Source organism: Rhipicephalus sanguineus, chromosome 1 (genome assembly GCF_013339695.2).
Source record: "Rhipicephalus sanguineus isolate Rsan-2018 chromosome 1, BIME_Rsan_1.4, whole genome shotgun sequence".
Lineage (NCBI taxonomy): Eukaryota > Metazoa > Arthropoda > Arachnida > Ixodida > Ixodidae > Rhipicephalus > Rhipicephalus sanguineus.
This window is the reverse complement of record NC_051176.1, coordinates 249062195-249087349: the sequence shown is the minus strand read 5'-3', so window position 1 is coordinate 249087349 and position 25155 is coordinate 249062195. Positions and strand designations below refer to the sequence as shown.

At 49.0% G+C, this 25155-nt stretch overlaps 1 long non-coding RNA gene across 1 annotated transcript in view; it reads left to right on the top strand.

Annotated features, from left to right (window-relative positions):
* Positions 1–429: 429 nt before the first annotated feature.
* The window catches only part of LOC119376964 (uncharacterized), a 142006-nt gene continuing 117280 nt past the window's right edge, over positions 430–25155 (top strand). The window contains exon 1 of the long non-coding RNA XR_005180712.2: positions 430–547. This is a non-coding gene — a long non-coding RNA (uncharacterized LOC119376964). The remainder of the gene's footprint in view (positions 548–25155) is intronic.

Below are 25155 nucleotides of genomic sequence, written 5' to 3'. Positions count from 1 at the left end.
GGGCTGAAAAGATTTACACGGCTGCCGCTTTAACGGGCTCTTCGCTTTATCTCGCTCGCTGGTAATTAGCCAGAAAAACACAGCCAGCGCACGCGCGCGGAAAATTGTCCTCGCGCTTGTTGCGCGGGGGCACGAGGGACGTCAGGCGGTGATAGCGGGCGACGGGAAGAACGACGGGGAGCTGTGACAAGCTAAAGACGACGAACATACGGGGCGAAGCCGGCACTGAGGACCTTGGCCTGCAACGCTGTCTGATCCACTTCGCGAAAAAAATATAAGCCTCCCTTTCCATCTCATTTTTGTTCTCCTTCGTTGCAGCCTCGCCGAACTTTCATGGAGGACGTGAGAAGGCGTCCATTGTTGTCTTAGTCGCAGTCGCTGGTTGTTGCGAATTCGCGTTCACCTGACGAGCGTTGATCCATGAACGGTTGCGACCTTATGCCCCGGATGAGGAAGGAAGATACATTTTCCGGTAATATTTCATGGGCTCGCTCGAGAGGTGCTTCTGGAAGGACGTTCCGGACTATGATCGCCGAATTCACCGCTGGTAAGAAGCTTTGCGGAAGGCACAGGCAGCCGCTGCTGCCCTAAGGCTTTGGTCTTGAACTGTATATGCCACTGTCGTGGCCAAGGGCTAGGAGGACGGCGTAGCTATTGGCCCTGTTGGCGACCTCACGCAAAAGTAAACAAAATGCACGCGACAATATTTTGTAGCTTGCTACCCGAACAGTTCATGAGCCTTCTCTGAACCGGTAATATGTATGCTTATGTTGCATAAAAAATTGTTTCTGTTCTTTGATGGTTGATTCATGGAGTTTAACGTCTCAAAGCGACTCAGGCTATATGAGAAACGCCGTATAGTGGAGAGCTCCGGATAATTTCGACTACGTGGGGTTCTTTAACGTTCGCTGAAATCGCACAGTGCACGGGCCTTTAGCATTTCGCCTCCATCGAAATGCGACCGGCGAATCCGTGATCGAACCCGTGACTTTCGGGTCAGCAGACGTGTACCAGAGGGCCAGCGTGGCGGCCGGCTGTTTCTGTTCTTTGAAAAAAGCTAATTTTTCATTTTATGCTCTCTTTATTGATTTCTTTTCTACTTTTTCGGGAACATCAGTTGAACTTGAGATCGGTTAACTTCTTTCCATTGTGTATTGCATATTTTAAGTTTTTGCAAAGGCGTTCGACAAGGTTTCTCATTCTCTTCTTTCACTAAAGCTTTATATGATAGGTTTAGATACCAGTACATTGGAATGGTCCGAGCACTTTCTTACAACCGGTCAACAATTTGTCTCAGTTAATGAGTCGAATTCTTCCATGCACGCAGTATTTCCCCTTGTGCTGAACTTCATCAGAGCGTAAGCTCAATTCAGCGTGCTATCTTGTCAACCGGAGTAACACAACAACCGCACCTGTGTGCTGAGTAAACAGAAAGTGAAGTCGGTCTGGTAGGGGAATGCTTGAGGTTAGACTATAGTAAGCAAACGCAAATTATGTGAAGTTATTCAAATTAACTTCGGAGCACTCCCCGTCACCTTCGTCGGGACTGACTGATTCTGCAGATGCGGCATCTGTCTCCAGTATAGTAAATCCTGAGGAAGGAGTCGAGAGGACACCGAATGGGTGGCGTTAATTTATTTAATTTCGTGCGTTGGCCGTCGCACGTTGCCGGAATATTCCGGTTAGCAATTCTGTGTTACGCATGCAACACCCCTGTAATGCCCAATCACAGTTCCTCTTCGATAAAAATTGGCATAAATTGTTCACCTTGATTACACTTGTAAAAAATAAACAATGAAATGCCATCTGAGTTAAAACATAATGAGTATATGGTAATATTTAACTAGCCACGGGTTTGTTGAACATGTGCAGAGAGCTGAAAATAAGTCACTCCAGTTTATAAAAATCGCAACTATGAGATTTGTGCTAAGTTTTCCGCGCTTAAGTCAGTACAGTGAGTCGTCAAACGGAGTGCAGCATATATGATACACTGGGCATTACAGATGCATACGTATTTGTTGCTGGTCAGCTTTTCACCTCAGTTATACCACGCTTTTGCGGTTACTCTCAGCGAAACTAGATTTCCTGAAGAGAAGAAATAACAAATGAAAAAAAAAGAGAGAAAGAAACGTGCCCATTAGTGTATCTATTAAAAAGAGATAGTAACGTGTGCCTCATATCATAGCTTCCTACTTATGTACTAAAATCTCACCACACCGAGTAACATCGTATGATAATTGTATGTAACACGTTGCGATAAGAATACATACGTTCATACGATGCCGTTGGGTATACGTACAGGTTATGCGTCATATTGGCTTCTTTCAATAGTGATACTTTCAATGGGGATGCTTTCAAGAGAGATGCCAACAGCTTTGCGCATGCCGGCTGTGACTGAATCGCGGATAGCAATTAGGGCGAGTCGGTCGAGCTTAGGTGATGTGAGATCGGGTTAAGTATAACGTGCATACGGGCCCCCTCAGTCGTGACTTCTAAGCACCGCTACTTCGTCGTCGATCGTCATCGGGCACGCAAAGCCATCCCGTCCACGCCTTCCACGAAAGCGACGATATTTGGAAGCGGACTCTCCAATCATGGTCTGTCTCCCTTCGGAGGGCGATCGCAAGAGACGCGCCGCTTGTACCGCACGGACGTCCGGGAACCGAGAGGCCGGGTCAGTCGGTCTGACAGATGCGCGGAGGAGTTGATTTCAGCCCGGGTCTTGTCTCGCCCACCGGAGCGTTCATGGGTGCTGACCGCAGTGGCGGAGACGGCGGCCGCATCAAGCGCGGCACTTTCAGTCGAGAAGCTCAGCGGAACGGAAGGACGGCACGGAGCACCTCCTAATCAACGCGACCACTCGGCCGTAAACGGCGGCAGCACGTGAGGCGATCTGCGATATATACATACACGTAACGCGATACATGTATATGCGAATGCAAGCGCGATTCGGTGCCGTCCGCCGAGTGGTATACAGTGAAAGAGAGCCATGAGCAGTTACTGACGACGGAACACAAAGGACCCGGAGGGATACGGATCCCTACGGCAGTAGTAAATTCAGTATTGTCTCGTTTGCCATCTCCCCCCAAACGTTCCGTGGGCGATGAAAGTTATCGTCTTAGTTGGCGGAGGTGACTGTGTGTGGCGCGCGAATTATATTTCGTTCGTCCACAAAGAACTCCGCCATCAACATGTTGTTGAAGCTTCGGCTAGGATGCGCGCTTATAAAAACAATCTTCAAGCTACGCTGGCAAGATGCTAAAATGTGCTCCTCGTGCGCTTATGGGGTGGGCGACTATGTACACGCGTTGCCAATAAAAACCATTTGGAGCTGTGAAAATGTGAAGCTGTAGCTGCAGCCAGCTAACAAATGTGTGCGATTGGGTATGCAGAACAAATGAGGGCAAGCAAGGGGAGCGCTCATAGACAGGGACAAGTGCTGTCCTGTCGATGACACCCCCCCCCCTCCCGCTCCTTTCATGTACGCTCGTACGTATGTTTGTATATGTGCGCGTATACATACTACAAAATGTAAATACTTCGGAGGGGGGGGGGGGGAAGGGTTGAAACGCCCAAGCCACACCACTGGCTACGCCACTGCTGATAAGGGGCACCTGGCCTCTAGATCCGCTGCAGTTGTGGGTGCTGATTGGCTGACTCTTAAAAAATAAAGGGGGACACTTCTCCGCGCCCTTCCAATACGAACAAGGGGCACACTGGCGCCCATACACTTAGCACTGTTGTGCAGAATGGGTATACGTGCTTGGACCGCGTAATGACACTCTTGGATCCAAGCATATTCGAAATTGCGATGCGCACAGACCGTCACACTTGTTGGCAGTACGCAAGCGATCGAAGCGAGAGATACGAGCGCATTTATGCACGATGCGATGTGTGGTCTTCTCTAATGCGTTCCAGCCTTCTTACTTCGCGACAAGTTCCTGTAGTTGAGTTGCGGTGCGCCTTCGTTTTAGGTGGTCACCGCAAATTGAAAAATAATAATAATAATAATAAAAGGGAGGGGTGGTGGAGGTAGAGAGCGCCCTTGTCCTCCGTAAGAAACGCCTCTGATTCAGTGCCATAGTGCTTATACTAGTATTCATTGCATGCTTATTGCACTTTTTATATTATGCGTTATCCTTGGTTAATCTTATTGCTTTTTTTTTCTATCGCTATTGTTTCCAAAGCCATAATCGATGCTCTACTGTCGTCCGAGCATGTGTATTCAACTGTGAATATTTTTTTTTCCCTTTTTTTTTCGTATGTTTATCTCTGTGCACGCGTGTGTGTGGAGCGGTCTATACTTCTCACAACAGTCGGATCAGCACATTCGGCCTTGAAGTGTAACGTTATCTGTTCTCCCTTTCTCCTTCTTTCTTACCTTTTTTTTTTTTTTTTAGAATTAGACTTAACGCTGTCATTCGGAAAGTGCAGCTGTGGTTTAGAAAAAAGAAGAGGGAAAAAAAAAATGTGTGATTCACTATTACCCGTCGTAAGACCGTGACGATTATTTTTCATTATTATTTTTACCTGTTCTAGTGGCCGCGGACACACGCGACAAAGTTCCCATCCCTGCTCGTGACGTTTTCTATGTGTGTTTTGTTTTTCTGTGGCAAACGAAGAGACGATGGAAGGATTATTATCAATTAGGACCAGACATTGACGGCGCCACTGTTATACGGCACTCTTTCATTTTTTCCTGCCAGCAACCTATCATTCTCTCCCGCGTCACCAACACACGTGCAGTCATGCATGCATTCGCACGAGCTTACGGGTGTCGAAATCACTGTAGTACGAGGCTCATATTGCCGTATATGTGGTATAGTTATCGGCGGCGAAAAACAAACAACCTCAGTGATTGCTCAGGCCTCCTTCGAACAACAGCCTCACAGCACTTGTACGAGAATTCGATGTTTTTGATTAGGACGTTTTTTTTTTTTTTTTTTTTTGCTGCGATCACGTTAAAGACGTGCTGGGCAGACCAGGTTGCTCAAATACGCGTTGGAAGCGATGCTTTTACCTCAGTTGCCAAATATAGGCTAAGGCCCCTAACTGTATAGCTGTAGCCTGTACCGGCTATAGCTCTATACCTGAGCGCCCAAGTCTCTTGCAATGTGTCATCTCACTACCTCAAAAATGATTGTCCTTTAACGTTATAGGAGAGGGCAGCGCGCGCTATATTGGTCCTTCGTGGTTATAATAGGCCCTTCTGGATACACAAGGCACTGCGCAGGCGAGAATGCATGCGAACGACATTTTTTCCGCGCGCTATATATCTTGGGCACAACTGCGTAAACTATTTGATGCTTCGTGTTCCACTGTATGAGGAACAAACTGCAGAACAAGCACGTCCCTCATTAAATAATCACGGTTGCTTAGTTCTCGACGTCGGCGTCATGCAGAGGTTATTGTGGCCTCAGCTTCCACCAATGACGACCTTATCTTTCATTCCACGTAATTTCAGTTTTTCTTCTTCGTGATTACGAACGCAGTTGTACTTTTCCAAATGTCTGCCTTAGCGTCATTGTCCATTGGCTCCATGCGGTTCTTGCAAACAAGAACAAAAATATTCCCTCGATTCTTCTCTCTCACATTGGCGTATGAGAAAACCGAGCCTATAGCGATCGAAAGAAGCAGTTTTTAGTAGCACATGCTGCGATTTCGTGTCAGCGAATTGACCGCTTCATTCATATATATTTGACCTTTACCTCTAGATCTTCTATACTCCGATATCATCGTGAGTGGGTGCATATACAGGCGCCTTTCCTTTTCAATGCTGGCCTCGTCTAAGCGGTCCTTTAGCCTCCATTGCCCCTTTGCCGCCGTATGCTCTCTATGATCGGCCCGGTATTGGTGGCCCACTTAACCGCGTCACCGTAACGGAAATCGAGCGGAACCCGCGGCCCGGCCTATATAGTGAGACGAGGGCTAGAATCCTACCTGTCCACCTCCCACCCTCTCCTTTTCTCTCTTGTCTGTCTCCAGCTGGGGCACTGGGGCAGACAGAGCCCGCTTACGAAATGGTTGACCCGAGTGTTGCCCAAGGTTGCGTATAGATAGGATCTACTATGGCTGACCGGACGCTACCGATTGGAAATTTCATTTTAACCTGACGCACCGTCGGTTTGCTAGGCAGGATTCGCCTGGGCTTTGCGATCGATCACTCGGCCGCTACGCGCACCTCATCGGCCGTGCGGACAGCCCGAACTGTGAACGCGCGTGAAACAACAGCACATATATTTTTTTGTGATTGGCCATTTTACGTGTCGCGGCGAAAAATGCTGGCTTCGACGCTGGCAGGAATCGGTGTGGTAGCACTAAGTGAAAGTGGTATTTTGTCAACAATGTGCGATCAGACAGTGTCAACAACTGCTATACGTACAAGAGCAGTTAGACTTCCTTAAGAACACAGGACTGGACTCCAGACTGCAGCGAAACCACTATGTTACGTCGTTATTGTATATACGCATGACTTCTCCCTCTTCCCAACATCACCCTTCATCACTCTCTTTTTTCCCCTTTCTTCTTTCCCCTGTGCAGAGTAGCAAGCCAGGGAGCATTAGCTCAGGCCGACCTCTCTGCCCTTCAAATAAATTTTCTCTCTCTCTCTCTCTCTCTCACACACACACAGACACACACACTTAAACCTCGCATACATTCCGCTCGTTTCCTTCTAACATGCCTTGGCAACATACTTGTACGTAATCGATTACGTTTTCTTTTTTTTGCAATCGACCAGTCACTTTTTTTTTCGGTAATGGTCGCTGTAATTCAATTACATTTTTTCTGTAATCAAGCACATGTAACCGTTACTTCATTCGCAAGACAAGCTTGTAACGGTAGATGGCGCTTTTAGCGCTTGTATTTGATGCGAAAAGTAGTATGCCCGCAGCCGCGGAACGCGGTATAGTCTGATGGATGCCCACGTTTCGACAGGCAAGCTTGAGCGCTCCGCATTTGTTTCCTCGTCTTGAAGGCACGTCGTCCGTCCTCGGCATCGCATTCGGCATCTCGCCATGGTTTCGCTTTTCCGCTTTCATTCGATAGCTGCCGACCCTTGTTTAGAGCTCTTGGGCGCGACCTGATACGATACGCGGTACTGCTCGAAATGTGGAGGAGCAGCTCCATTCGGGGCAAGATCATACCGTAAATGACTTTTCGCCACAAAAGTCGTTTAAGCTTGAGGAAGAAATGCTTGGTATATAAAATTGGAAGGAATGATGCAATAATTGGGGTAACTGTAATCAATTATATTTTTTTACTTTAGCACTTGTAATCGGTTACCTTTTTCTCTTGTAACGTGACGCTGCTGGTTAATAAATTGCGCGTATTCTATGATTGCGGGCGCTACCATCCGATCGAGTCTTTCTGATACACGAGCGTCGCTGCGTAATTCTGTATGGGCAATAATGATCAAAATATGATGCGCTTTCGCAAAAAAAAAAAAAAAAAAAACTATCCAAAACCTCGAGCCATGAGCGATACGCGACGAGCAATTAAAACGCCTCAACGACGTCATTTTCTGTGGTCCCATCCCGCGTGCCACATACCCGTCCTTTAAGTGAAACATGCCAGTCCATCCCTCCGTCAACTCTATAAAGTCCGAACTGGGCAAAGCAAATTTTCAAGCGTCGACGTGCAAGGAAAAATTTCCGACGATGTGCCGGTCCGCAAAGTGAAGAGTATAAATGCCGAGACGGCGATCTCGTCGCTTCTCGCGAGTTGCATTTTTTTATTTTTTATTTTTTTTATAATGCGAAAAGTATGGTACTTGTGCCCTCGGGCATTGGTTGCTTTGGGCGACGACAGGTTCGACTCGTTGCAGCCGACGTACACATTCTCAGCAGCTACAACATCGGCATTCCGATTCCAGCCATCGCACCATTGCCAGAGCATCTATTGCGCGAACGCATTGAAGCCAGCAGAGAGCAGTCGTATATCGAGGCACATCATGACATTCATGTTCTGTAACGGTTTTTCTCCCTCTCCCTCTCCCCCTCTCTCTCTTTTCTTTTTTGCGAGAGTGGCTCTCGTCCAGCCCCCGAGAGTGGGAAACACCTCGTAAATTCACCTCGAAAATGGATTCTTTCGTTCTGCATCAGTGCTAGGGAGATGTAATCGGCTCCGACAGGTCGCCGCGAAGATCTCAAGGAAAGATGGGAGCGTCGAATTCGACAAATGGCTGATATTCGGTAATAACGATTTTCCCGGAATGAGAGTCCGTCTCCGAGCCTGTCTTTCCAGGTATTGCAGGTATGGCCGATGCCCATATCTGAAATAAAAACCATCCCTGTTGCGCGCTCCACAGGCTGCTCGAAGTGTACTGCTGCATGCAGCTCGGCAGCGAAGAAAGGCGCTCGGCACGCAGCTGGAGGCCCGACGGCGCGGTTGTTTGCCCCTCTCCGACGGCAGCGCAGGCTCGGGCGAGGGCGGCGGCTGCCGAGCATACAGGTGCGTCAAAGCTCGCAGCCTCACGCTCCACCGCTACCACCGCGGCAGCATCAGCCATTCTGCCGCTCCAGGAATGTGCCGAGAGGAAAAAAAAAAAGCTGTTTTCTTCGACCAGCCGACGCAAGTCACGCGCGAGCCTTCTGTGCGCCAAAGCCGAGCTCCGCGGATGTTCGCAATATGTCCGTTCGCCTTTCTTCTTTCTCGATTTTTAATCGTGCTACTACACCATGAATGAAATGAAATATCTTGATTACAAAGAGGAGATGGCTCTTCGGCCTATGTTTAAGGAAGGGGATTACGTGCTACGGTGGATGTGCAAACTCCACAGAGGGAGGGAGCAGTGTGCCTCAGACTTGATGGGCGTTGTTTGCGGTGACCCAGTCTTTGACACTTTCACCCTACCGGTAGCAGCATCAGTCAGTACTTAAACTATATAAGTGACAAGTACGCACGCTATACGGGTGGCGCGTGACAGATAGTTGAGTGTGGTGCTGTCACGGGTGCCACACAAGAACGTTTCCATGCTGGGGTGCATATATTGGCAAAAATAACTGTGCCCGTATGCAGTGTCTTCATGATAGAACTGTTCCCAAGAGCATTAGCCAGCCAATATGCTGGAATACTTACAAGCGAAAGCTTATTAGCGACTGCAAAAATTACTTACAAACGAGACGCTTTGTGAATTCGGTCCGTATTTGGCAAGTGTCCTGCAAGTACCCATCACCCAGACGATTCCCCATCACACCGATCGCTGAATACAGCCACTGACGCAGATGCAACGGCGGCCTGCAGCGAACTTTTACGCGACTAGTACCAGCGCACATGTCGAAAACATCTGCAGGAACGTTTATCCAACACAGTACAAATTAGACATAATTTCGTGTCGCGAGGGAATGGCCTGCACAATGCTCGCCAGCAAGAACATTGCAGACGCCTGGCTTCCTCGACCAGGACTCGGACGAGGCCCAACAAGTTATCCTGTCTACTACACGGTAATAATCGATGCAGACGAAGCAGCGGCTTTTCCAATATTACTTTTATTGCACAAAATACGAGAGTTTATGTAGGCACGGTGAGTTGCTTACCGGGTCACGTGCGATGATTTTAACAAAAGGACATGCGCAGTAGATAGAGTATTGAGTCAATTAATGATGTTGTCACATGTACTAACTTCGCCCCAACAGGGATTCACGAAGCGTCCTCTCAAAGCTTTTTGACCATGGCATACGCAAGCGCAAGGGTTTCTTATCAGACAATCACAGGCCAACCCACTTCTCACACCTGCTTGCGTCCACCTCCTATAACCGGCTCCGATACAGTAAGGCCTCTCACTACTTACACAATAGCGGATACCCCCAGAAGTCCCCATGTCCTCTTCAATGCCACCCGCTTTCCTTCCCACGAGCATACAACTCCCAAACTAAAGCCTCCAGAGTGGCTGCATATCGTTGGCACCTATCTATATCAGTGCACCTGGCAGAATCCTTTGAGCATGCTCTCCAGCATGCTGCCAGCGATGCCCCGGACTGATGACATCGCACCCTTTCCACGAGTAAAGTGTTTTCTTCTTTTCGAAGACGTGCTCAATACACTCATCGATAACGCATGTCCCACCCGTTGTGACAGTGATGCCATCCAAGAACGTTGCCACCTTGAAAACCATGCTTTGGAAGAAAAAAAAACAATGATAGCATCTACAGTCGTCCGCGTCGTAATGTATGGAGCTCGGCCTTTGCGAGCGACGTCACGTCTCGAAAACGCGCGTACTTCTGCATGTGATCTATATGAGAGCCGTTGATATGCCGCAATGGGCCAGTGAGCCATGGTGTGATGAAAGAAGGAGGTTTGGCCAAATTGTGCATTGCGAAATAGTTTTTGGACACTTGACACATAATGCGTCCTGTGCACCTCATTTCTGCGTCCGTGCCAGTCAGGACAAACACCATTTCGAAAGGAGAGATAGGTGGTCGAATACACTCAAGAAACAACGTCGACGACTGGTGTTGCAAGGCTGCTTTGAGCACCACGACATCTGACACTCTTACACTGAGTAGCAGCAGTGATTGCAGATGATTATGGCGCAAACATAGCTAAAAGGGCCCCCGATTTCTTTAGACGCATTATGAGGCTGTGGATTTTGACAGCGACAATTTTGAGGATGGTATTTGCTGCAACGAAAAAAAAAAAAAGGGCACCATGCTGGGAAACCCCATGAAATAATCGCGCCCTCAGGGCTCCTTAAAATAGCACCGACAACTTGACAGGAAATCTGTGCGACGACGCAATATTGCCGCTGCAACTACTTTTCGAGCGCAGAAGACAACTATTCTATTGTTCAGCATCAGCGGCGGAACGGGCGCGACTCACCGCGAGTCAGTTGAATCTTACCTTCTTACCGAGCGAATAAATATTCCGAAAAGACTCGTGTCATTGACGCAGGCCGGGCTGGCGACCCGAGACCACTGCCGTTCTTGACCTTGCGTTTAATGCGTTCAATGCGTCCGCGCGGGAATCCGTCGACCTCGACGCGAGCAAAGAAAGAGGAGCGCGGCTTGTGGTAGCGGGAAGTCGGGGTTGTGCTTTAATAGCCCGCATAATGGTCGCCGTATACTCCGGGGCCTACTGCGGTATTCATTCGCTCGCGGCCAAAGGATCTCTCTTCTCTCCTGTCGGTTCTCAGAACTCGGCGGCGAGAGTTCATCGACGGGTCGAATCCGTCACTCTCTCTCTGTTTCGCGCCGGGGCGTTCATCTCGTTCCGACCGTTGGTTCCAACGGCGGCGCGCTCATGACACCACGAAGGGGGCGGGGGGTATTCCTGCTGCGTTTTACGAACAGCACATGGAAAATACTCGCCGCGGGGACAAAGAAAGGCCGCCAGCGCAGGGTGGTGGCACGAAAACGCGAGGGATGATTCCGTTTTTCCAGCAGGCGGAAAGGGTGAGAGAATGGACGCGATGAAAAACTCTCTGCGCTCCCGAGAACGGCATCCGGTGAAAGTGCGAGAAGGCCACGGAGAAAGAATACCGAGCGCGGACAGTCGAGAGGGAAAGGGCGCACTCTAGAAAGAACGCCCCGCGCCAACTCGGGCACTCCCGAGGCCGTGGCGGTCCGACGTTTGCTTGTAGTAGTGGGACTCGGACGTTCGGCGTTAGTTTTGTAAAAGCATGCGCTAGACGAGAGAGACGAAATCAGAAACTTTGACAAGAAGAGAGAGAGAGAGAAAAAGAGACGGATCGGGCCCACATGAAAACAACGACGATTCCCAGGAAGAGGGTCGCTGAGGCTGCATGCTTCGCAGTACTCGGCCGGAACACGGAGAATGCCGCGCTCGTCCCTCCTGAGTGAGCGACGCGACGCGAGATTGTTTGGGACCAATCTGCAATGCAAATCTGCATCTTGGCCGCGCGGCAGATATTTCATTAGAGACGGGAGTGGGCGGTTCCCAAGGATCATAACTCGTCTCTTTCCCGATCGTGACCACTACAACAATAAGCAAAAGAAAAATCATATCTCGGCCGGATGACGCTGTAGACGACATGTCGAGGGAAGCGGCTAATAAGGCACCGGGTGCTTGTTGCGAAAAAAAGAAAAGTGTACGTGACAGGCGGCGCGCACCTGTTATCGCGTATCAGCAGGATGAGCGGCAACTACGAGGGTACTGCTGCCTTCAAGCGAAAAAATGTTCGATGAAATCCTCGAGAGGCGACGGTCGTTGCTTGGATACAGCGGCACCACGCAGCCACAGAGCGCGTTATGAGTGTGACGAATAATTTCGTCAGCCAGCTCCGGTCGTCCTTTCACGATCGGACGTTACATCATGCGTCCCGAGGCAGGCAGTGAACAAAAGCCACTTTTGACAACTAAGCTGTTTTCTGGCTATTTAATGTAATTTTCCGTATATTATTCCACTGCGTAAAGAAGATAATAATAATAATAATATCTGGGGTTTAACGTCCCAAAACCACCATATGATTATGAGAGACGCCGTACTGGAGGGCTCCGGAAATTTCGACCACCTGGGCTTCTTTAACGTGCACGTAAATCTAAATACACGGGCCTCAAACGTTTTCGCCTCCATCGAAAATGCAGCCGCCACGGCCGGGATTCGATCTCGCGACCTTCGGGTCAGCACTCGAGCGCCATAACCATCTGTGGCGGTGCTTCATTATCCATGGACCCCCAGAGATATTTTTTCTAAACCTGGCTGCTTTTCACTGCGGCTGGACCATCAAACTAAGATAAAGGAAATAACCTGCAAAACTGAAGCATTTCAAATGTCTTTCTTTCCCGAAACTATAAGACAATGGAATTAGCTACCGTCCGATGTCCCAATAGTTACATCTAATGAGGCATATTCAAACTCGCTAAAGGAACTAAAGCAGTGATTTAATGCGTTTGTGCACTGTGATACATACATACATGAAATAAATAAACAAATTAATTAATTAATTAAGATAGCAATTTTCAAGTAAAAGTTGTCCTAAGTCAATTCTTCTGGTTCATTCGCCGGGTGCGGTTTCACCGTTTTTCTCGAGTAAAAGAGCGATGCAAGTGTTTCGAGTGGCTCTTTGCATGCGATCGTTTAAGTCATTACACTGCGCATTTTATTTCTTGCGTAGAAATAAGTGTTCAGTATGCTTCCCTCTATACGTGTGTGCACACACGGAGGCACACGAAAGAGAAGGAGAAAGGATAAACGCCGTGCAAAAAGAAGAGCGCGCCTTCTAAATGTCGCCCTACAAAGACTTCCGCCTAACTGCATATCTGATAAGCGGCTCATCGCGTGGTTCTTCCTCTTTATTTTCTTTTTCGCTTCCCATGCCGACCTCGCCCTTCCTCCCGACTAACTCGGTGGCAATTATCGCTGTTACTGTGTGGCGACAGCGAGTCCAAATCCCTTGCAACCCCCGTGAGCCGCCTCTTCGGCCGCACTGTTTATGATCACGTCGCTGCACTACGGTGCGAAGAGAGTGACAGCTGTAGCCTGCTAGAACTTCCTGCGCCGCAGCTTGAGCCGGCTATTGCCTTTTCTCTATCGCGGCCTCACAGGGAGTATAGCAGCAAGCCGCATATATAAGGCGAATGGGGGATCCGTAGGTGTGAGACCACTGGCTCGCACGTGAGCGTGACCGCATTCTGCGTCATTACGGGACAGTACAGCAAGGGCGTAGCTATGGGGAGGGGAGGGATTGGGGCGTTGAATCCCCTCCGAAAATTTTCGATTTTGCATGTGTATATATACACGCACACATACAAACGCACGCACGAACATAAAAAAAATATGGTTGACCCCCCCCCCCCCCCACCCGAAAAAAATTTCTGGCTACGCTTCTGCAGTACAGCAATCTTCTAAAAAACGATAGCAAAACTGGTCCTAGAAAAGCTATTACGGTAAATTATCTGAGGCTCTAGATACGGTGCTCTACGGTGTCTTGCCAGTATTATCGATGATTTACAGGTCCAGCACCTTGGTTCAATTTTCTGACCTGCTACTCAGCGTTAGGAAAGGAGAGGGGGCGGGAGAGAGAGGAGAGAGAGAAGGCGTTGATGGCGATGAGGAAGAAGGGGGCGATGAAGAAAAACCTCGAATGTCCAAAAACTATTTACAGTCTCTTGTCGAGTTCTGTCTCGTGCGAAAAATTGTCCAGAGGATCCAGAATATTGCGCTGATGACGAGGTGGAGGTCCCAACAGAATTTTTTCCGATACTTGTTGCTTGACAGGCTTATTTCTACGCAACCGATAGAGTAATTGATGTTGCCCCTTATCGTGCGCTGTTATTTTAGCCTGAATATTTTTCCATGGGGCAGGCCGGATACGTGCGTTTTTGGTGGGACATGGCGCATGTTCGACGCACTCACTGTCCTCTACAGTGCCGCCAAGACAAAAAACACAGCAGCTACTGGGGTCGGGCCCGCTGATGCCGAACGGTCATTTCCCTTAGCGACCAGTAAAAAAAAAATATTCGGATTATTTGACGTGGGACAATTTCAGAATCGAAATAACGATAATTTTGGCCGCTAGACATGTATGGGCTCCGTGGCAGTGACCTTCTGTGGGGATAGAATCAACATTAAAGTCGAATTAACGAAACTCGATCTACACGTATGTTTTCATCGAGCACGTTTCGAGCGCGGTTTTCGCGGGACAACGGCCCCCATGACCTCGCAGTTACGTTCCAACAGTCACTCAGCGAGTTGCTCCGCGAGCTGCTTATCACCGGCAGTGCGATTGATTTCACTCCATCACTCCTCCTCTATCCACGTACACTTTGTGCATGTGCTTAGAGTATGCGCTGGACACCATGTCGGATCTCTACACAGCAACGTTGTAAGTAACAGCACGGTAATTATGCAGAAAAAAAAAGAACTCGTTTCTATCATTTCTGTACGTATTCTACTCCTCAATTCGGCATCCTTGGCATTCCGCACATTTTCCCTCGTGATTGGGTTCGTTTACTTATCTTATAGCACTTTTTTTTCTTTTTTTGCAACCTCCGCGTAGCTAGCTTCCTCGCGCTTTCTTCAGGAAGCCACGCACCATTCCACTGAACGCGGTCGTTATTCTCCACGACTTTCACTTAGCCCCGCCACGGTGGTCTAGTGGTTATGGCGCTCGACCGCTGACCCGAAGGTCGCGGGATCAAATCCCGGCCGCGGCGGCTGCATTTTCGATGGAGGCGAAAATGTTTGAGGCCCGTGTACTTAAATTTAGGTGCACGTTAAAGAACCCCAGGTGGACGAAATTTCCGGAGCCCTCCACTACGGCGTCTCTCATAATCAAATCGTGGTTTTGGGACGTTAAACCCAGATATTATATTATTACTATTACGACTTTCACTTAGCTCGCCCTGTCAGTCACCTGCTCGATTGACTTCCTATCTAGAATTAAAATATTCCCGGAGGTCCTACTGCAGCCAACAAACTTCAATCGTGACTTTGCACTGGTGTTGTCACTATCTATCTAGCTGCCATTCCGGTGTTAACAGCGTATATTTCCGTATTTGATTTCAGTTTGCAGCCCTCGAAAACGCCAGACTGTTTAACAAAAGTATTAGTGTTACTGCGGATATTTCTGTCAGGGAAACGCCATGCGAGTTTCCTTTGTAGCTGCGTACTATACAGTCGGATTGACGACAATGCTCATTTTCATGAATCGCCCTTCAAATTGCAACCTTCAGCAAAGCTGATTCGCCACGTTAAATAACACTTGCATCGCGGGCCTGTTGCACTCACGAAGCCCGATAACGGCCGAGTGAAAAGGCAACTTTTGATCACGAACTGCGCTTATACTGTACTATCTCACCAGACAACTACCACAGCCTTTTTTTTTTTTTATCACGGCGACAATTTTCCCGTCACGCATATCAGCCTGCCCTGACCCAATCAGGGTGCTGCTGATGGGGGCCGGAAGGGGGTGGTAGAAAATAAAACAAACTATAAACTCGATCCTATACAGTAACTCTTGAACAAACGTGCGCTCTGTCAGCTTATTGTTGACGCTGGTGGCGGCAGAGAAAGACGAGTGCTTGATGAGAGAGACGCGGGCCTCCGTTTGGCCTTTGCGCGAGTACAGCTGGGAGGCGGCTGCGTTGCGCCGCCCGCTGCGATGCCTTTCGCAGCTCACTGCGGCGAACGGGCTCGGCCAAGTTGTTTACGCGTCCAGACGGCCGCCGGCGCCGCTACCGCCTTTGTCGCGACAAGCGCGAACGCTTAGATATATAAGTGGCCCGCGGAAGAGAGACGGCGGCTCGACGGCGAGCCATTTACGCCCCTCGAGTGCGAAAAAAAAAAAAAAAAAAAAGACCCATCTGTAAAGACCGAAAAAGCGGAAGCGAGATAGCAAGGCGTGACCGAGGAGAGGTGCGTAACCGGAATTTCGTTATGAATTGACTCCAGATTCAATACACGCGCTATGCAAGCTGACCGGCGCTGCGAGGAGGTCGTGCCAAACCACTAGCCGGAAATCAGAAACACGTCCGCGGAATGCTTACTATACGTCTTCGGGTGGGGGAGAAGATGTGGCGAAATTAAACGAAACGGTCGTAAATGGTTTGCGCCGTGGTGTGGCTATATATTTCCCTACAGGTATCCGACGCTCGATCTTTCCGGTAACGACAGAGCTGCGGAGCAATGTTCCCGCGGAACCGCCAATGGCTACGAGCCGTTTGATAGCGCGCTAATTAAAACACCACCCAGACGGCCACCTTCTTGCCTGTATGCACTCTACAATCTCGAATCTACGGGGCGGCGCACCGAACGGGCGCGCTGTCGGAAGCGAGGGAGAAATAGTGCAAATGACCTGCATATTTGAGACATATGATGGAACAACATTAAAGAACAAAAAGAAAAATCTACGTATGTTCACGATGAATAACTATCCACGCCGTTAAGCGCAGAACGACGTCCAAATTGCACGCCCAACCAACATGCACATTGCAAGCTTTAGAACCAGTGCGGTGCTTTTTGTAACACAATGGGATTATGTAACACGGTTATATGACAACGTTGCGCGCCTTTCCCAGTCTTTGCTATTAATACACTCTTTCTGCTTTTTTTTTTGTTCATCGCTCAATTCTTATAGCAATAATTGTTGAGGTTTAACGTCCCAAAACCACGACATGATTATGAGAGACGTCGTAGTGGAGAGGGCTCAGGGAATTTCGACCACCGGGTGTTCTTTAACCTGCACCTAAATCTAAGTGCACGGGCCTCGAGCATTTTCACCTCCATCGAAAATGCGGCCGGTATTCGATCCCGCGACCTGCAGGTCAGCAGTCGAGTACCATAACCACTAGACCACGGTGGTCTTGTGCGTATAAGTGAAAGCGCCGCATGCGATTGCCGCAGTAAGGGTGCGATTCCGTTACGGTATCTCTGAGAATCTGGCCCAACCCTTATCAGTGGCCAGCAGAAATAATCTCAATCTAAAAAGAAAAACGAGACTGCATGCCTGAACTGGGAGTAGACGAATCGGCTAATTAATGCTGTCGTACATTTATCGAACGGGAACCCGCCCACCACACCTCTTACTATATATATATATATATATATAAATATATATATACAGGGTGTCCCAGCTATCTTTAGCCAAGGGTTAAAAAATACAATATTAGAGACAGGCGAATGAAATGACTTGCAAATTGCTGACAGCCACCTTGCGCACTACAGACAATTTTTTGTTTTGTAATTAACTAATTTGTTAATTAGGACGATTTAACTAATTTGCTAAATATTGACTTTAGGCAAGAAATGCTGCTTGCAAAGTTCGAGAGCGTCTTCAGAAACCCCAATCGCATCATTTGCGATAAAGAAAGTCTCACGTATACCATTTTTTCCAAGGTGCAAAGAAAGCCCGCGAAATACAAAAAGAACCACGTGACTAGCGCGCTCGCGCGCCGTGACGATGCTGCCCTCAGCCGTGGTTTGAGCGAACGAAATCAGCTGCGGCCGCGACTCGGCGTCTTCTTTGCAGCGGTAGGCCGATAAGTTAAAGGTGGTTCTTGGCCCGCGCTCGCTACAACTTGCACCGTCACGCGCGCAGCTGGCTGGCAACGTGCCAAGAAACCACCGCCCACTTATAGGCCTACCGCTGCAACGGAGCCGGCGAGTCCCGGCCGCAGGTGATTTCGTTCGTTCAAGCCTCGGCTGAGGGCAGCATTCTCGCGGCGCGCGAGCGCGCTAGTCACGTGGTTCTTTTTGTATTTCGCGGGCTTTCTTTGCAGCTTGGAAAAAATGGGATACGTGAGACTTTCTTTATCGCAAATAATGCAGTTGGGGTTTTCGAGGACGCTCTCGAACTTTGCAAGCAGGATTTCTTGCCTAAAGTCAATATTTAGCAATTTAGTTAAATCGTCCTAATTAACAAATTAGTTAATTACAAGACCAAAAAATTCTCTGTAGCGCGCAAGGTGGCTGTCAGCAATTTGCAACTGATTTCACTCGCCTGCCTCTAATACTGTATTTTTTAACCCTTGGCTAAAGATAGCTGGGACACCCGGTATATAGTAAATGTAACCACTATACCACTATCACAGCCGTACTCTAAACTATACATACAGATTCACGCTACTCCATCTTGCAGTAACTATAATTGACATTTATCTCGCACGGTTTCAACCGGGCACTTTTTATGTTGTTTGTTCCAGTGACAGCCCTTTCATCCCACGCAGCTGCAGAAGAGCAGCGTCAGCAGGAGGTAACAAACCGTCGCTTCCGTTGCTTCATGACACATTCTCGATACTGCGCTTTCGAACGTCTGCCTAGTGTCAACAAAAAACGCGTTGGTGCCAATGAACTCGTCACATGTTTACTGAATGCCTCGAGCTCATGCCCAAACACGAGACGGACGCGGTGACTCACTGCGAGCCGAAGTGCCGCCGCCGCGTAAATCCTCAGCCACCGAATGATCGCCGTGGATGTTGTGTCCGGCAAGCGACATATCCTTGAGAGTGATAGATCGTGCCCCGCCGTGAGATTGTTTGTCAACATGGCTGCACGTACGTCTCCGTAACCTTCATATTGGTTCGGTATATGCCAACACGTGTTGCTCACGGAGGTGTTTTGTGAACAATGTCTCAGAAACTATTAATAGTCATCTGTTTATAAGCCCCGGAATTTTTTTTTTTTTTATCTGGGGTTTAACGTCCCAAAACCACGCTATGATTATGAGAGACGCCGTAGTGGAGGGCTCCGGAAATTTCGACCACCTGGGGTTCTTTAACGTGCACCTAAATCTAAGTACACGGGCCTCAGACATTTTCGCCTCCATCGAAAATGCAGCCGCCGCGGCCGGGATTCGATCCCGCGACCTTCGGGTCAGCAGTCGAGCGCCATAACCATTAGACCACCGTGGCGGGGCACCCCGGAAAATGCGCATTGCGTGCAGAACTGTATGTATGTATGTATGTATGTATGTATGTATGTATGTATGTATGTATGTATGTATGTATGTATGTATGTATGTATGTATGTATGTATGTATGTATGTATGTATGTACGTACGTATGTATGTACGTATGTATGTATGTGTGCGTGCGTGCGTGCGTGTGTGTGTGTGTGTGTGTGTGTGTGTTTTCAACATTAAACAGATATGAAATAAAAAGGTGTAAATAAGTACATAGTTCAGGGGAGGAGTAATTTTAAAGGGACCGATGAGTGGTATTAATCCGCTGCATACAAGGCAAACTAACTGGCTGACTACGCAGTTGTGCTGCGGTGAGCGCTTGCAGTGACTGTATACGAGGCAGGCCTTATGTGACACATGAATAGAGCATGGACGACTGATGTGCAGTTAGTGCATGCTATATATACTTACAAATACATTCATAAACATGTAGTGTGCGCACCTATATGTAGCGTGTGCGGGCGTGTCCACTTCGTGCCATCCCATTACGCAAGCGAACCTCTTGGCGTTATACGACGTTCCCGTATTACGCGCCTAACGCAGCGGCATCCGAGAGAAATATCGCGTCGCTCGATCTGTTTGCGATGCAGAGTTGGTTAACCGGCGCGCCGTTGTGCCCCCGGGGCGGCTGGGCAAAGCGCCGTTCGATGACATGTATATAGGCGGTTGTCGAGAGCGACTCGCGTCAATGCCATTGTCACTGTGGCAACAGCCGGGCGCGTTAGACACATGGAGTGACGCCATCGCGAGCTTTCCAAGGCCGAGCTTCTTTCCATCCGCGTATGTAAGTGCGCGTCCACTATAGAGCCTTGTTTGCTCGTTAGAGTCGTCGGAAGTCGAGATTGTTATCGCATAAATAATCTTCGATGCCTTGAATGGTTTGACGAGATAGCTCGTGGTATTTGCCTCGCGTGCTACTGGAATTTTGGAGCGTTGTCGTGCCCTTTACAACGAAGCGCTCTCACTATGACAGGCCTCAATCACAGCGAATATGTTCAACGCGCAGCTTCAACTTAAAAAAAAAATTAGTTAAATGATGAGACAAGCAGTTACACCCGCAAAAGTAGTTTCCGCGACTTTTGCGTTCTTCGTGTGGCGTCAGTTTCTCTTATGAGGGTGCAAGCTAAGGCTTTTTACAGCGATGATGATGATGAAATGAGGCTGTGTTTTTGCATTGGGCGAGGAAATCTAATGTGCCCTTGCCCAGAAGCTAAACATGCCGGGTGCCAACTGGCGCCACATCGCTCGCGATTGGTTTCATGTGCGGAGGCGAGCTTGAGACTTACACATTGACAATCCAGTACGCACGTGAGCATCCTGCAAAGATAGATGTCACATTTTCGCGTTTCCTTTTTTCATTTTTCCCCCTTTATAGCTCACGGGCATGCTACTGCAGCTGAATCTCACATGAGCTTCGCGTGACTCATCGCCAATGGAAGCGTCATAATCATCCGTGCGCATTTAAATAATTTATAGGAATGCGTCGTATGAGAACAGATTTCTTCCTCCTCACAAACACGCATCAGTTGTCGTGTCCGTCTACTTTCGTGTACGCCAACAGGCAACAACCTTGAGGCGTTTTCAAAAAAAAAAAAAAAAAACTTCTCCCTCACAGTCATCTTTCTAATCTCCTCTTCCCTTTGCATCGTGAACGAGGACTAAAGTGAGATGGATGTCAAGCTGCACGGAAAAGAAAAAAAAAGTAAATAAACAACACTGCGAGCCCGCGGTGTCGAAACTTGAGCCATGCACTGTTCAAGGACGTCGCGCCATACGATCGATTCGTGGGACACCAGCGGGCTTCGACGACATCTTTTGTTTTTAACTCGCCTGGCGTGCGAGCCAAAGGAAACGAGAGCGCCGACAGCAACGGATATGGAAATCGCTTTCCCTTCCTCTTCACGCTCTCCCCCTCTGAACCGGGCATACGGGGAGCAAATCCGCCGATTTACCCAAGTCGTATTTTGCAACTTCTTCAAAGGCTAGATAGACATCGAGTTGTGGCCCCGCTGCGCAAATAGCTCGCATGACATTTCTCGGGCGCTTATTTCTCGAGCGCGAAGAAAACAAAAGAGTGGCGTGTAAAAGAAGTCCGTATAGACTCCCCGCGCGTGGCACGCGCGCCAACTGCGGAACACGGGTGCATTATGCGAGGAGGTGCTTTGTTCGGACCCTTTTCAAAACCGATCCGTCGACTGAGTTCCCTTAATTGTCGGCGCGTGGTCTACTGATGCGGCAGAGCGCGTCGCACTGATCGCACCATCGACGAAAGTGCGCGATGTAGGCACGGCGCGAGATACGCGAGCTCTGTTCCGCTTATGCCACATGCGAAGGCCGTTCCGCCTCTGCCACATGTGAAAAGGAATCGCACGGCAGGGACACAACCTCGCGCCCCACGTGACTTGCCGCGAGCCTTGCGCGTCCTATACCTGCTGCCGCTGCTTATTTCAGCTTCGTAACCAGACGGCGTCTGAGACGACGCCGTAGCCTTGGGCCGCGGTTTCCGCTGCCGGTTTTTCAGATTATCGCGTCGCGCAGGCGGAAAAGAAGATGAAGAAAGGCGAGCCGAACAGGAAAGGAAGCCAAACGCGCACGGAGAGCGAAGAGGCGATGCGGCACGAGCGCGCGAGGTGCCGTTTCGTAAACACAGCCACGCTCTTTCCCTTTTGTGTTATTATCCTTATTATTCGGATCTCGACGCGCAAGTTGTTCTTCTGGCACGCCGACTGCGCTTATGCAAGTGAGCCTCGGATTATGTCAACAACTGCATGGCTCTTCAGTCGAGGTTGAGCCGTATATAGCGTATACGGTGACACCAAGTTTAACAACTCCGTGTGACGAGGCCCGTTAGCGTTTAGCCATCTGTATATGCACGCGTATTTAGGCCCGGGAAGACCGCGTCAGTGCTACCGGAGTCGTAAAAGCGGACGGCATTTTCTTACCTATACATTAAAACGTCACAAAGTACACATATTGACTGTGCTTGCACGACATGGTTTTGCAAGGTGTAGTTTGAAATATGGAATCGGTTGAAGCTTGTGCGAGCGCCACTGGTTGCGAGTACGCAGGCGTTCCCACTGGCGCGATAGCAGCATGAGGTCGCGGGTTCGATTCCAGGCTGCTGTGGCGGTCGCGTTCCGGTGGGGGTCGCATTTCGGCGGGTGCTGTCGACTCCTCGATGGGAAAACACAATTAAAGAAAAGTATTTGCGCCTTCTTTCGACATGGGAGACCTGAGCCCGGGCCATTAATCTGCCGGACAAACAATAAAGTTCTTCCGTCCATCCATCTTTGGGGCTCACCTTGTCCCATAGCGATAACTTCATCCATCTTACGTGCACACATTTATATATAACGCTGTGCGTCCAATAGTTCATCTTCAGGCATCTCAGCGTGTTGCAGCGTTCCTGATAGGAAAGTATAGCCAACTAGTGTTTTCCTACGACGTTGCTGGAAATTGCAACACACACACACACACACACAGATTTTTTTGCATATTCCTATATTTACGTCGTCCCCAAACAATAATAGCCATTTATCTTGCACAGATATACTTAAACAATCTAAGCCATTCTTTCCTGACAGGATTAATACGTCAAATATAGTGATCCACGCATGTCGTTCGGGACCTGGAAGTATCGGAAGTTCACGATTCATGCGAGACAGATGACGCAATACAAGTGACGATTACAGCTTAGGGCCAAAAAGTTTTACGCCCAAAGTTGTTCTAAGGTCAATTGCATTTTCGAGAGTGTCTGTGCTCTCCAATCTTTTATCTTTCAACTTCCTCCTCCCCTGCCCCATCGTAGGATAGCACACTGTATTTTCCCATCCGGTTAACCTCCCTGTCATTCCCATCTCCTCTGTTTTTCTCTCTCTCTCTCTCGAGTGTAGTTCAACGTTCAAATCCCGTATGCCAGCACTTTCTTTGCTCCGAGTGCAATTACCCTCCAAACAAGTCTTCACAACAGCTGTCGATGCGCATAACAAACAACAGTTTCCTTCTCTCTCTGTGCGGAAGCGTGCGCTTGAAGCAGAGCTGCGGTGCTGCCGACACATGGCGGTGGCTTGGCAACGACGACTCGACCTCCGGGCGAGTGACGAACGTGCCCCACCGACGGGGCCCAACACTCACGGCTGCCGCCACCCGACAGGGGCGGATGTGCACGCTGCGCAACAGGTTCGGGAAACGTCAGCAGCGCGCCCACGTTTTAGCGATGCGCGGCTGACGTGTGTAGGGTACATGTAGCTCGCGAGCATTACGCGTTCCCTCATTTGCGTCAGCGCCGCACTCATAACAAGGAAGGGAGGGCTGTGCGCCGTTAATGTGCCGCTTTCCACCGTGACCTGGATGTGGCGGGTCCTCAGTCCCAAAGGTGTCGCCGGATGAAAACAGGACCTAATGACTTAATGATCATGGTACACTTCTTACCCTCAACATCTTGTTTTACTCGATTACGCGGTTTCAAAACTAGCGCGCTCGACGTCTCAAACGGGACGGAGATGTTATTTGCGCACTCATGCCGCGCGGGAAGGGCTGCGAGTGTCTGGAGACGTTGCTATAGAAGGTGACAGAAGGAGCCAATGTGAACAGTGTCGAATAACAACTATGCTGTTAACTCTCGTGTTGAGCAAAGTGCTCGTGTTGTGCACTTTCTTGTCCTTGTCTTTTTTGCGCTTCTGTTATACAAGGATGAATCAGTACCAACTAGCTATAGCCTTTCTGTTTTGCTATGCTGTAAACATTCGCCGCCTGAATTTCCATATGCGGCGCTAATAATTCACGTTCGTTTCAAAGAAGCAGACGTGAGAGTTCGCAGTGTATGCGGAGAACAACGCGCGGACGCTTGATGACAACATAAGCAAAGTCACTTCTGTAGGGGTTAACCGGTGGTACCTCCTCAGCACTTCTCTCGCAAAAGAGAGGCGGGCGACGTGGTCGAAAACAAAGTCCGCGTATCAAAGGCGGTCGCGCGAGCGAACTTGGGCGATGGCCAAGGAGTTTTCGGTGTGCGTGCAGCAGATAAGCACGCGCTTACGAGGCCCGCGAGAAGAGTTGCTGCCGATTGCCAGCTTGCTCCACATTCCGAACGCCAGGTCAAGATACCTGCTATCGCAACTTGAGTCAGCGCTCAAGGTTGATCCGCACTTCACTGCAGGTCATTTCCGCAAGTGGCGATAGCCACGAACACTGCGCTCTCGTGGATAGCAAGACACCGCGCACGGTGCCACTCTTCTCGCGCGCTGCTGCGTAAAATGTGAGAGCAGCTTTGGCTCAGTGGTGGTCGTGACCGATTTATTTATTACCTGGTCCGAGCCATTCGCATTCACACTGAAATTTGAAGCCCTCCACAGTTTAGTCGCTGATATAGCATGGTTGAGGAGATGGGAAAGAAAAGGTATATACTTCGACTTTCCAATGACAATTATATGCTGTGCATTCTTTTCAAAGGTGTATCAGACTACACACACACACGTGCAACACCGATCATTTTTTTTTGGGGGGGGGGGGGGATTCAAAGCTGTGTTGTGCTTCAAAAACGCGTGCCTAATCGATGTTGAAGACACACGAAACACTCGAGGAAACTCAAATTTCTGGCATGGTTCTCTCTCGTGACCGAAAGAGAAGCAAAAGTGATGATAGTGATTGGCATAAAGAACCGCGAGAAACACAGGACAGAGACAAGAGCATAGGACAGCGCTGAGTCGGAAGCTGTCTAAATCCCGTGCCTCCGTCCTGTGTATTTCACAGTGCTTTAACTCAGTCATGAACCACCAACTGCCCTACCCCCATACTCG